The 11,858-nt window shown below is 42.8% G+C and overlaps 1 long non-coding RNA gene across 2 annotated transcripts; it reads right to left on the reverse strand.

Annotated features, from left to right (window-relative positions):
* Positions 1-3,936: 3,936 nt before the first annotated feature.
* Positions 3,937-6,804, reverse strand: LOC106005982. Of its 2 annotated transcripts, none has more exons than XR_001179766.2 (3): positions 6,414-6,804; positions 5,591-5,670; positions 3,937-4,412 (listed from the first exon to the last, which is right to left on the reverse strand). It is a non-coding gene; the product is annotated as an uncharacterized LOC106005982 (long non-coding RNA). The 2 variants fall into 2 exon arrangements; XR_001179765.2 differs by having other exon boundaries at positions 3,937-4,481; positions 6,414-6,801.
* Between the last annotated feature and the right edge of the window lie 5,054 nt (positions 6,805-11,858).

Genomic DNA, 11,858 nt, shown 5'->3' on the forward strand with positions numbered 1-11,858 from the left:
GTTCTTAGTGAGGGCTTTCTGCTTGGCCTGCTGAGCATTTTATCTTGTGCCATTCACTGTACCATTGTATCTTCACATGGCAGAAAAAGGGAGAGCTCTAGTCTCTTTTGCTTCCTATAAGTACTTCAGTCCTGGGCACCTGCGTGGCTCAGTCAGCTAACTGTCTGCCTTTGGCTCAGGTCATGTTCCTGGAGTCCAAGGATCAGATCCCACATGGGGCTCCCCATACAGTGGAAAGTCTGCTTTTCCCTCTAACCCTCCCCCATCTCATGCTCTCTCTCACTCTCTCAAATAAAATAAAATAAAATAAAATAAAATACAGGGACACCAATCCTATCATGAAGGCTCCGCCCTCAAGACCTCCTCTAAACTCAATTGCCTCCCAAAGGCCCTGCCTACTTGGAGTTGGGACTTCAACATAGGATTTTGATGGGGTGTGGTGGTGGGTGGAAGGGACACAAACATTCTGTCCATAATGCCCTTTCTTCTTCTTCATCATCCACACATGCTTCACATGTGTGTCCCTTCTTAATGTTTTAGATCCACTTAGTAAGCCCCATTGATACAGAAAAGAGAAAAATAAGAATGATTAGATAGGCTAATAGGCATTTTTTGGTTATATATGAGTAGCAGCCTTAATAAACTGCAAGAATCCAGATCTATTACCTAATTGATGATGCAAAGAAGATATGCAGATAGAGTATTCCAAAATCAAATTTTTTTTTTTTTGGCCTATCATGGTATATCGCTGATAAGTATACACAGCAAGTCAACCCAGTTATCTAGGTACTTTGCAACACATTTCTCCTGGATATTTCTCACAAATATTGTATTATTTAAAGTTTAGTATTTTGTGGGCAGGTGTTTCAGCTACTAAACTTCAGCTTTTATGCTACAGAGAAGATTGGTCAACAAACTTTCTATGAAAGGCCAGATCATAAATATTTTAGATTTGGGGGGCACTACTGTCTCTGTCACAACTACTCAGCCCCACCATCATAACACTTAGAGCAGCCAGAGAAAATATAGAAACATGTGAGAACAGCTATATTCCAGTCAAAATCAATGGGCACAAGCTTGAATTTTATATAAATTCACGTGTCTGAAAATATTATCCCTCTCTTGATTTTTGTTAACCATTTAAAAATGTAAAAACCATTTTAGCTCATGAACCTTGCAAAAACAGGCAGCAGGCCAGATCTGTCCCAGGGGTTGTAGTTTTCTATCCCTGCTGCAAAGGACATGCCATGCTCATGTAAGCCTCGGTATCATTCCGGTGTACACCGAATTCCATCCACATCCATTCATTTGCCCTGCCTTGGCAATGGAGTTGAAATTATATTATTTATAGCTGGGTAACGTGGAAAAAGGGAAATAGAGGATTCTTGTTCAATTCTTCTGAATGATCTTAGAGAAGTCACTCAAACCACCCCCTGCCCCAGACGCTCAGAGGGCATGTATGGAAGCTTCCGATGAAAGTGAGTGGGTGAGGTCCCAAGGGTATGGCCCCTGACTACCTCTCTAACCTCAACTACTTTCACTCTCCCTACCCCCAGCCCATTCCCTACACTGTAGGCACTTTAAGATTCCCGGCTGTTACTCAAATGTGCAAAACTTACCTGTCTAGAGGTTTTTGTTTGTGCATTCCCCTCTGCCTGGAAGTCTTTTTCCCCAGAGTTAGATAAATGAATCACATATGCTGGCTCTTTACTTACATGTGACTTCCTCCGTGTGATCTTCCTGGGCCTCCTGATCTAGATAGCATGTGACAACCACTATTCTCTCTCCTTGCCCTGTCAATTTCCTACATCAATATCTATTGATAGCAAAATCCTTTCGTTCATTTAACTATTTAGTTCTTTGGTGTCTGTCTCCCCGAGAGCCATGAGGACAAACGGCCCATCTGACCCACTGATGGAACGTTACCTGGAATGTATCGTTGCTTGATATCATTTGTAGGGTGAACACTGGATAATTAGTTTCTAGAAATAAGAAATCTTTCGAGCCCTATCCTTGGAACCAATTCCCAGAACCCTGTTCTGGGATTATTCTCTGTAATAGCAGATGTTAAATCTACCCTACCATGAAAGGCAAACTCAGATAAATTAAGCAAATTCCCTGGGAGTACAAAGCTAATCTCCGGCCGAGTCAATGGGTATTTGAACATTGGCATCAGATTTGAAAGCCGCCTTACTTTTTGTTCTACCCTTCTTGCATTTTTTTGTTTCTGTACTTTTTGTTCCACTCTTCCCTGCTGTCTGATGTCCTGTAGGTACGGTGACTGAATTTTCCACCACCAAAAGTCACGGTTCTTGATAAATTGGACGACTACATGAAAGTAAAAATGTACAAGCTACTGTTATGTACACTGAAATGGATGAGATTCACAGGTGTTATCGTGAATAACCGTATTCAGATCCAAAAGACTCCACACAATGTGCTCTCATTTCTATGGAGTTCTACAGAAGGCAAAGCAAAAAGATGATGACGTGGACAGAAGTAGGGCTATGCTTTGGACTGGTTAGAGACATGGAGGAAACTCCTTGGGTGCTAGAAATATTCTGTCTGTGCATGTGTGGACATAGGTAAAACTCTCGAGGTGTATACTTAAGGTTTGTACACTTGATTATTTGCCTGTAATTACTTTAACAATCAAAACTGAACAAAAACTGAAACATGGCAAAGGCAAGATTTTACAGAAGCAATGGGAGAGTGCAGTTGAAATTCAGGTGGAAAATCAGCCGACGTGGTGCCTAGAGTTAGAGAAAACCTCGCGGACCATCTTAGATGGGAATTCACAATTGTCTCGGTGGCTGACAGCTGACGGGAAGATGAAACTAACTTGTGCCATCTGTCTGAAACCACTGGAAAAAAAAAAAAAAAAGGCTGAGCCCTATAAAAATTTAGAGAAGTGTCTTGTTTTCTCTGTCTGTGTTTCCTCAGCCCCACTCTTTCAATTTAATGAAGGCTTTTTTTTTCTTGATCTAGCTTTGCTCCTGACCACCCTACTTTCTCTCAAACAGTGAAGACAGACGAGAAATGCCTGTCAAGCCTGATACATGTTTGGCACAAAAATAAGCTTGTTTTTTACTGCTATTTGACATTGGAATTATTTTACATTAAAAACACTCCCGTAAAAACAGTCTTTTCCTTTTTTTTTTTTTTTTTTTTAATAGCAGGTCATAAAAACTCCAAGCCATTTATTCGTGGAAATATCCAAAAGATCACATGGGCTGCATCAGTCTTTATTAACGAAACACCACCCCCCTCCCGCCCCGGGGGAACAGGAGATCCCGAGGCTTTAGGAAGACAGTGTGTGCGTGACTGTGGCAGTTGGAGGTGGGGAAAGGCAGTCACCCCCAAAATGACCTCTGGGTCGAATTAGGGACTCAGCAGCCCCCTGGCAAAGCTTTGATGAATGATACTTCTGCTAATACAAAATCAAAGGACAAGATCAGTTTCCCCAGTGAACGGGGCTGAGTGAGTTCTACATCTGGGCACTTTGGCATGCCTAGTAAATGAAGTCATCAGAGAGTCTAAAGAGAGTTATGTCTAAGGCTGGGTCTTGTTTATGGAAAAATGAGTTTTGGGGCTTGGCTATGGTTAAGCGCACAGCCTTTGAGCGGCGGGTACGCTGGGTATTCTTTATAAAGTAGTTCTTGTCCTCAGGAGCAAGTGTCCTGATTCCAGGCCTCCACATAGAGCTCCCTATCAGCTTTCTTCATTTCCTGTGGACTGGGCCACCACCCTGTCTCAAAGGGCAGCTTTTAAAATGACGCCCTCGGCTCACTGGGACGTTGGTACCTCATCCGAATAAGGAAGCCAAGAAACACATGAAGCGTATACGGGCTGGAAGCAGGAAAAGGTGACAAGAAATGATGTGGCTATTTTATGGCCTAACTAGCTCTTTCCTACCACCACCCCCCCCCCCCAGGCACAGGCATCCCGTGAAAGTCCTGACTTGCCTCCCTCCTCTCAGAGAAAATGACTGAGCTCTTAGGACTCCGAGACCACAGGACGGATTGCTTCTATGGATTTGCTCCTGTGTGATTTCCTATTCCCACATAATTCTCTGGGAGAGGAAACTAATTACTTCCTGCTGTTCTCTGCCTTCATCAAGAGCATTCTACAAAAACTAGGACAAGATGATAGCAAAATTGATAAAGGCCTTTAATTATGTTTCTGGGCCCCGGGTCTCTGTGGAGAGCTCAGCATTTCCACAGCAAACTTCATGCAATGCTGGGGGGGCTTGAGCCACTGTTGGCATCTGAGAAAATAAAAGGATGGGCGAACATTTTATCAGGAATGATGAGGGCCGCTGTGCTGGCAGGATCTGGAACTGTCTATCAAACATATCTTTGAATCTGTGGTCTCTTTTCTCCTCTTCTTAACTTGGAAAACTTTTCCACTTTCTGCAAGGAATGCACGGTGAAAGAAACTCTAAAGAATATTCCATTGCTTTCTGCCTCTTTGTTAATTCTCTGTAAATATATAACAGGAGGGGCACCCGTTATAGAGAAATGTATATTTCTTTATACAGTGTGGGTGGCTCAGTCAGTTAAGCGGCTGCCTTCAGCTCGGGTCATGATCCCAGAGCCCTGGGATCAAGCCCCACATGGGGATCCCTGTGCAGTGGAGAGCCTGCTTCTCCCTCTCCCCATGCCTGCCTCTCTGCCTGCTTGTGCTGTCGTTCTCTAGCTCTCTGTCAAATAAATAAATAAAATCTTTAAAAAATTAAAAAACAATTAAAAATAAATAAGTAAATAATGGGAAACACTTTCTGAGATGGGGATGAGAAAGGAGGGTAGAGGAGTTGACATCATAACCGCAATGAGGCTACAGTGAGGAGCACTTCCCCTTTGGGGCCCATCTGGGTGACTTTTCTCCATTATCCTCACTTATTAATGTGTTAGACCACCACAAAGAGAGGACTTATCTGAGACAGGGAAAATTTCTCCTTTCCCCTGCTTGAGAGCCCATGAGGGTACCCAAGAAAATCAAAATATTCCCCGTCCAAGGAGGGCCCAGTGTTTGCAGAACCAAGGGGACCTGGCTAAGAATGTAGAGAGGACAGAGGTCATCAGGCTCATTCATATGTCGGGTGCGAACTCTGCCTCCCTCCATCCAAAACCACCTGTTCGCTTCACCAACATTTTTTTACCATGGCAAGGACCCTCTTCTCAGGACTTGAACGACTCTGAGGTCCCAGAGTGTCTTGAAGAAGACAAATGTGGCTAATTCTAATTAGGAAGACATTAGTCTCCTTGAGATACTAATGAGGTACGTGGGGGCACAGGTGTGTCAACCTTATCTCGAGGATAGCATTTTGACTGGAACTTATACAAGCCAAAAAAGCTGCCTTTCCCAAGCTAGCACAGTACAATCCTCTAACACCAGCGCTTCCCAGCACAACTGCAGATACATCCTATTTGAGAAGATAGAAAGAACTTAAATAAGCAAGATGCTGTGTGACCTGTAGCCTCTGTCTCAGGCTGTCCTTTCCCATCTTTTCTTTTCTCATAGAAACCTGGGGTTTTTCAGAAGCACTTGAGAATTTTGGCTTGACTGGGGATAGTAGGGCCCAGGCTACCTTCTGTCTTGACCTGTGACTTCTCGTTTCTCCAGGGTGCTGGAACGGGGTGCAAGTGGCATGTTTTCTGCTGTGAGAAACTGAAAAGATAGGATAGTGATAAAAGCAGTCCCAAGAGACTCTGCCATTTGTTTTGTGCGCTTGAATGATCTGAGACCCTGAGTTTCCTCCATCACAGACCAAGAGGTTGTGATGAGATGTTCTAAGGTGTCCTCTTAGCTCTCCTTTTCTAGAATGCTGTGATGCTCAGTCTCTCTAACACTCATGAGGAAATGGGATCTCTTGGATAGGCAAATATTCGAAGAGTTATTACCAGTAGCATGAATAGCTCATTAACAATTTTTAAAGAATCAGATAGCACTTAAATCCAGAGGGCAGTGCGTCTGATTTAACCCATGCTCTGAGATTTGGAAGGTCTTGAGGTTGTAGTTTAGACCTTCATTGAAAATATGGCAACCAGAGCCCTGAAAAGACAGGCCTGGATGGGGACCCCAGTTCTGTTCTTGCGAAGCAAGTCTCTTGACCTCTCTGAATATATATTCTTCATCTGTAACATGAGGATAATAATAATAATATATACCATATATGGTATAATAATAATGCATGCTTCATAAACTGTCAGAGACTTAAATGAGAGAAAAATATTTAAGGTATATAGCAAATACTAAGCATTCAAGAATAATTAGTGGTTTATATAATTATCATTATCATTGTCATGGCCATCTTATAAACCACCAATATCCCAGCCTCTGAACAGTCCTGGTCCAGATATTTCTGCAGGGATCTAGTGATAACTCAAGATTTTAGTCGTAAGCCCTCTTACCTTCTTGTCTTATACATTCTCCCTGGATATTCTCACTTGAACTTATGTACCAGGTATGGCCGTTGTCCCAGGGACTTCTGTAAAACCCAGAATTCTCTCTTAGGCTCTAGAACTGTGAATGCAATTACCTTCTGAAATGTTCTACAGATGCCTCAAAGCCATAGTGTTCTAAAACCAGATTCATTTCCTCCACCAACCGTCTCTTATTTTTTGTTTCCTATTCTGGTGAATGGCCTTACCATCAAACTCCAAATCACAAAGTCAGCCTTGATTTCTTGATCTCCCTCATTCTTTCCCCTCTGCTCCAACACCAAATCATCCAGTCCTGTCTATTTGACCTTCTAAAGACCTTTTTATCTCTATACTATCTCTAATCCGGTACAGGCCACTACACTCTGTCTCTTTCTCTTTCCCTCTTTCTCTCTCCTAAACTGTGCTAAGAACTTTCTAATTTATTTCCTTTCTCTCATCTTACCCTTCAGGAAAAAGCTACAGTGATGATTCTAAAACACATATAGTAATATGCATTGCTTATGCTAAGAATTTATTGAGGTCCATCCACGGCTCATACTGTGAAACCGCACTTCCTTATCTTGGCTTTCAAAATGATCTGCACACCTGCCCAGTGTGACCTCTACCTCTGTGCTCTAAACATTCTCAGCTTCCTCTGGCCTCAAGAAATCCCCAGCTTTCTTGCTTCCCAGTCTTTGCTTAGACAGTTTCCTCCTCTTCATGCAAAAATACACTTTCACTTTTTATTTTTTTTTGGACTAGGTCATTCCAAGTTTATCCTTGGCTTCAATGTTAGGTTTCTGAGAAGGTGTATCTATCCCTAACTTCCAATCTGAAAAGCTATTACTCTTCCAAGTTCCCACAGCACATGGTGTCACTGATTACAGCACATAGCCCTTGGATGGAGCTTCCCTAATTACTTCTTTGTCTCCTGTACTGGACCACCGCCTCCAGGGGGATAGAGCTCCAGTCTACCTTGTCCATTTTCTCAAGGTCTAGAATAATGTCTTGAATGAAGTACATATTTTGTGGCTGAACAAAGAAATGGAATGTCTCTAGTTGTCTCTAAAGATTTGGGGATCTATAATTTACAGATCCTGAGGGTCCCAGTGTTGCATGGCTGCCTCAGAAAAGGGTCCCCCTTCATGCCCAAGTAGAAAAGAAAAGAGAATATCATACCAAGGTAGGAGGCCCTGCACACTTGAAACTGGCTACTCTATTAATGCACCCTCCTCCCTACCTCCTTGAAGATTGAAAAATATATAAGGATTCAAGGGCTAGATTTGAGGGTTTGTAACTCTTTGTGGAAAAAGTAGGAAAGACATTATAGATCTAGAGGAGTTGGAGGATGGAATAATTCTTCAGAGAATTTAGGAATCCTGAAGGAGGTTCTTGAGTTTCCTCCTCTTCCCCATCCCTGTCCCCTCTCTCTGCCCTCACCATCCATAGCCACATACAGAGCCATCCTGCAAACTTTCTAGAGAGGGTCTGTCATAGGAACTCATCCAGACAGCACTTTTCCTACTGCCCTCAGCCTTTCAGTCCCTACTCTACAGTTTACATCTTTGCTCTGCTGGTGCTATCATCTGGCCCCTGACAATTCTTTAAACCCTGGAAGTAGACCCTGAGGTGGGAATTTTATTACGAGTCATTTACTGAAGGAGAGCTTCCAGGAGAAACTGGTCCAGAAGTGAGGAAAGTGGGATAGTGAACAGAAGAATCTAGGCAAATAAGTGGTTTCAGGGAATATTGAACCTCACCCTCATTTTACACAGAGCCCCAGAGACTACACTGTGGAACAACCTCTGTCCTACCTTCACATGAGAGTGAGTCTCCTGAGCCTTTCCCTGGTCAGTCATTGGCTTGGGATGCTCTGAGTGATGACAGAAGGAGTTAGGGCATAAACCCCAGACATCTGGGCTAGGTGGCTCCAACTGCCCAAGGACAATCCTCTGAAGAAGATCACAGTTGTGAGCTGTTAGCAGCAGCACCCATGGAGGCTGGTAAAAGGAATACAGAGACCTGAGTGATGCCACAGGCCCATTGTTTCTTGTTGGCAACTTTTGATGACCTTCTTCAGCTGAAAGTCCTGGACCACTGTGTTTTCTGGGAGAGTTTAGAGACCTTCCAGTCACTCTAGCAGCCTGTTTTCCCTCATACGCCAACCAAACCTCCCATATTCTCTGACATCAGAGATCTGTGTGCAAGTGTGAAAATGGTGATTCACAGCCCAAAACACATCCTCATCAGAACCATAATGGGGGAAACCTAGTGGCCACCCTGGAGCCCAGCTGGAGCCACAAAGCAGAGACATGGCCAGGGCCTTGTATGGCACAGAGATATGTCTGCCACAAGTAAAATAGCCACTCTTAATGGGAGAGAGAGAAAAGTGGGGTATATCCTCTATGCTGGTCTCTACCATGTGAAGAGTCTGTTGTTCATCTTATGGAACTGAGAACCACGAGCCACCTGCTTAGACCATGTGACTGGGTCCTCCTGACTCAAGAGACAAATGAGATGAACTTAGTGCAAAGTTTCCTGTAAATGATTGAAGTGGTAGGATGGAAAATGGGTGGTGCTATCACCAAGTTTGGGTTCAAACCCTAGGCTCACAACTCACTGACAGTGAGAGCTTGGGCTGGTCATCTTAGTTCCCATCTATCTAGCTTTTTCAAGAAAGTCTACACCAGCATGGAATATTGATGGATAATATCAGATCTCTAGATCAGCCCTACCTCTTCTGGATTCAGGATTTGAGACCCTAAATTACCCCCAGAATGCTTACACATCCAGTTGTCTGCCTTGCAGTTAAGACTCATCATAAAACTGACTGATGTTTAGTCAGCGTTGCTCTAGAAATGACCCAGAATCCTCCTCATTCTTCCTGCAGGCAGATCTTACTTTAATAGCAACTTCCCTCATCTGTCATTTGGAAACTGATACTTATACCACAAGCCAGACCAAAAGCTCTCTGCTTATAAGTATTAAGTACATATTTGTCAATAGTCTTTGGAAGTCAATGGTAAAAGGACACCTGTTCTTGGGCAAAATGGCACCCAAGAAGTCTATTTTCTTGTCATTCACTTCCTTAAGCTGCTGGGGCTCAGATTCTGTGGCTATGAACTAAGCCATCCTCCTCTGATTCTGAGGAGTTAGATTTTAAGTTAGAATATGAGACAGTGTTTGTCAATTACCTAGTCACCCAAGGCATATGCTGATTCATTTGTTCTTTTCGGTTTTGTTTTGTTTTGTTTTCCTGTTTTTTAAAATTTATTTAATTATTTGAGAGAGAGCATACACAAGTGAGCTCAAGTTGGGGTGAGGGTCAGAGGGAGAGAGAGAAGCAGACTCCCCACTGAGCAGAGAGCAGGCATGGGACTGATCCCAAGATCCTGAGATCATAACCTGAGCTGAAGGTAGATGCTTAACTGATGAGCCACCCAGAAGCCCCTCAACTGTTCTTTTTGTATTGACTGCCACAGTCACCCTGGTATATAACTAACTTTACTATGTAAGAACTTCTTTTAAAAAAAGTTTGAGTGCATACTCTGGTCCCAGAACTGTTCTCAGCACTTAGCATAGACTTATTTAATGCTTGCAACAACCCCACGAAATAGAAAATTAGTATTAGGCCCATTTGATAGATGTGTAAGTTTTACATTGAAGGTTAAAATAACTTGGCCAAAGTCAATGAAACAGGGAGGAGTGGAACAGATATTTGACCAAGAGGCTATCTGAATCCCGCACACAAACTTATAAATTCTCAACCATTTTACCTTTACAGAATGCTCATTGTGAATGAATTCTATCAACTTTCTCTTCAATGGCAAGCGCATTCTCTAGCTTTAATTGTTGGTTCAGATACATGTCTCCAGGGTTAAACAAATTGGGTTCCAGTCAAGTTTAGACATGTAGTATGACTTGGCAGCTGAGCTTAGTAGTCATATTTCTTTGAATACCTACTGTATTATTGTACTAGGGTTGTTGAACAAAATACCACAGACTGGGTGGCTTGAAAAACAAATAATTATTTCTTCATAGTTCTAGGGGCTGGTACTCTGAGATCAAGATGTCAGCAAGCTTTGTTTTCTTCTGTTGTCTCTCTCCTTGGCTTGTAGATGGCCACCTTCTTATCATGTCTTCACAGACTGGTGTCTGTGTGTGCTCATTGCCTCTCCTTATTAGGACAACAGTCAGATTGGATAGGGTCCACCCTAAAGGTTTCATTTTAACTTAATTTCTTCTGAAAACCTCAATCTCCAAATATTGTGACATCCTGAGAGACTGGGGGCTAGGGTTTCAACATACAAATTATAAGGGGACACAAGTTAGGCCAAGTATCTGAAATTACAATGGCATTTTATTTTATTTTCTAAAGATATTTTTATTTATTTATTTGACAGAGAACATAAGTAGGCAGAGAGGCAAGCAGAGAGAAAGAGGAGGAAGCAGGCTAAGCAGGGAGCCCAATGCGGGGCTTGATCCCAGGAGCCTGGGATCAAGACCCAAGCTGAAGGCAGAGATTTTAACCCACTGAGCCACCCAGGCCCCTGGGATGGCATTTTAGATGATAATTCACAACAGTGAATGAATCCGGGCTTACTTCCTCTATGCAATGGACCTCCCAGTCCCTACATGACAAAGGTACAGAGTATAAGATGAGATGTCGCATGTAAAAAAGACAAAATAAAGTGCTAGGGGATTTCAGGAAAATGAGAGGTGACATTCTGATCAGTGGGGAGGTCAAAACATGCTCCATTGTAAATCTAGCATTTGAGAAATTTCCCACCCAAGATTTGATCTGGGGTTAAGAGGTAAAGGTAGATGATTTTTGTCTATGACAGTCCAAACCTCAAGAAACAACAGGAGAGCCCCTCATTTATTTGTATTTTTCTACTGTGACCTTTTCCCTCCACTCTTTCTGAGTTGAGGTCAGAGTGAGTGGAGCTCAGTGTTTTTAAAGGAACGTGGTCACAGAAGGATGGCTGCGAGTCTCAGGTGACTGATGTCTATGGTCTTACTCAAAACTCTTGTTTTTCCTTCTCCAAGCATTTCAAGTTACATTCCTAGTCAAGGAACTGATGGGTGAAAATTTAGTCTTTCCAGGAAACTGTGAGGAGTTTGTCCCCCAAATCTATCCAACAGGCTAATAAACAGTTGTTTCATTCATATCATATGTTGTGCTTTTCAAAGCATTTTGCCAGTTTTCATCCTCATGGCAATAACACTATGAGAGGCATGCCTTGTAATAATGTGATGATTTTCTTCCCTCACCCCAGTAGAGATATTCTCCAGCCTTCGCCGTCCTGCTCAGTACCTTTGGGAGTCTTGAATCCTAAGAAATGCACCATCCAGGTTCCCTTGTTCATGGGTGCTCTGCTGAATTGCATAACATATTTCTCAAGATCATTTTGTTTCAATACAGAGCTGCCT

This window comes from Mustela putorius, unplaced genomic scaffold (assembly GCF_011764305.1).
Source record: "Mustela putorius furo isolate JIRA1106 unplaced genomic scaffold, ASM1176430v1.1 tig00003834_pilon_pilon_pilon, whole genome shotgun sequence".
Classification (NCBI taxonomy): Eukaryota; Metazoa; Chordata; class Mammalia; order Carnivora; family Mustelidae; genus Mustela; species Mustela putorius.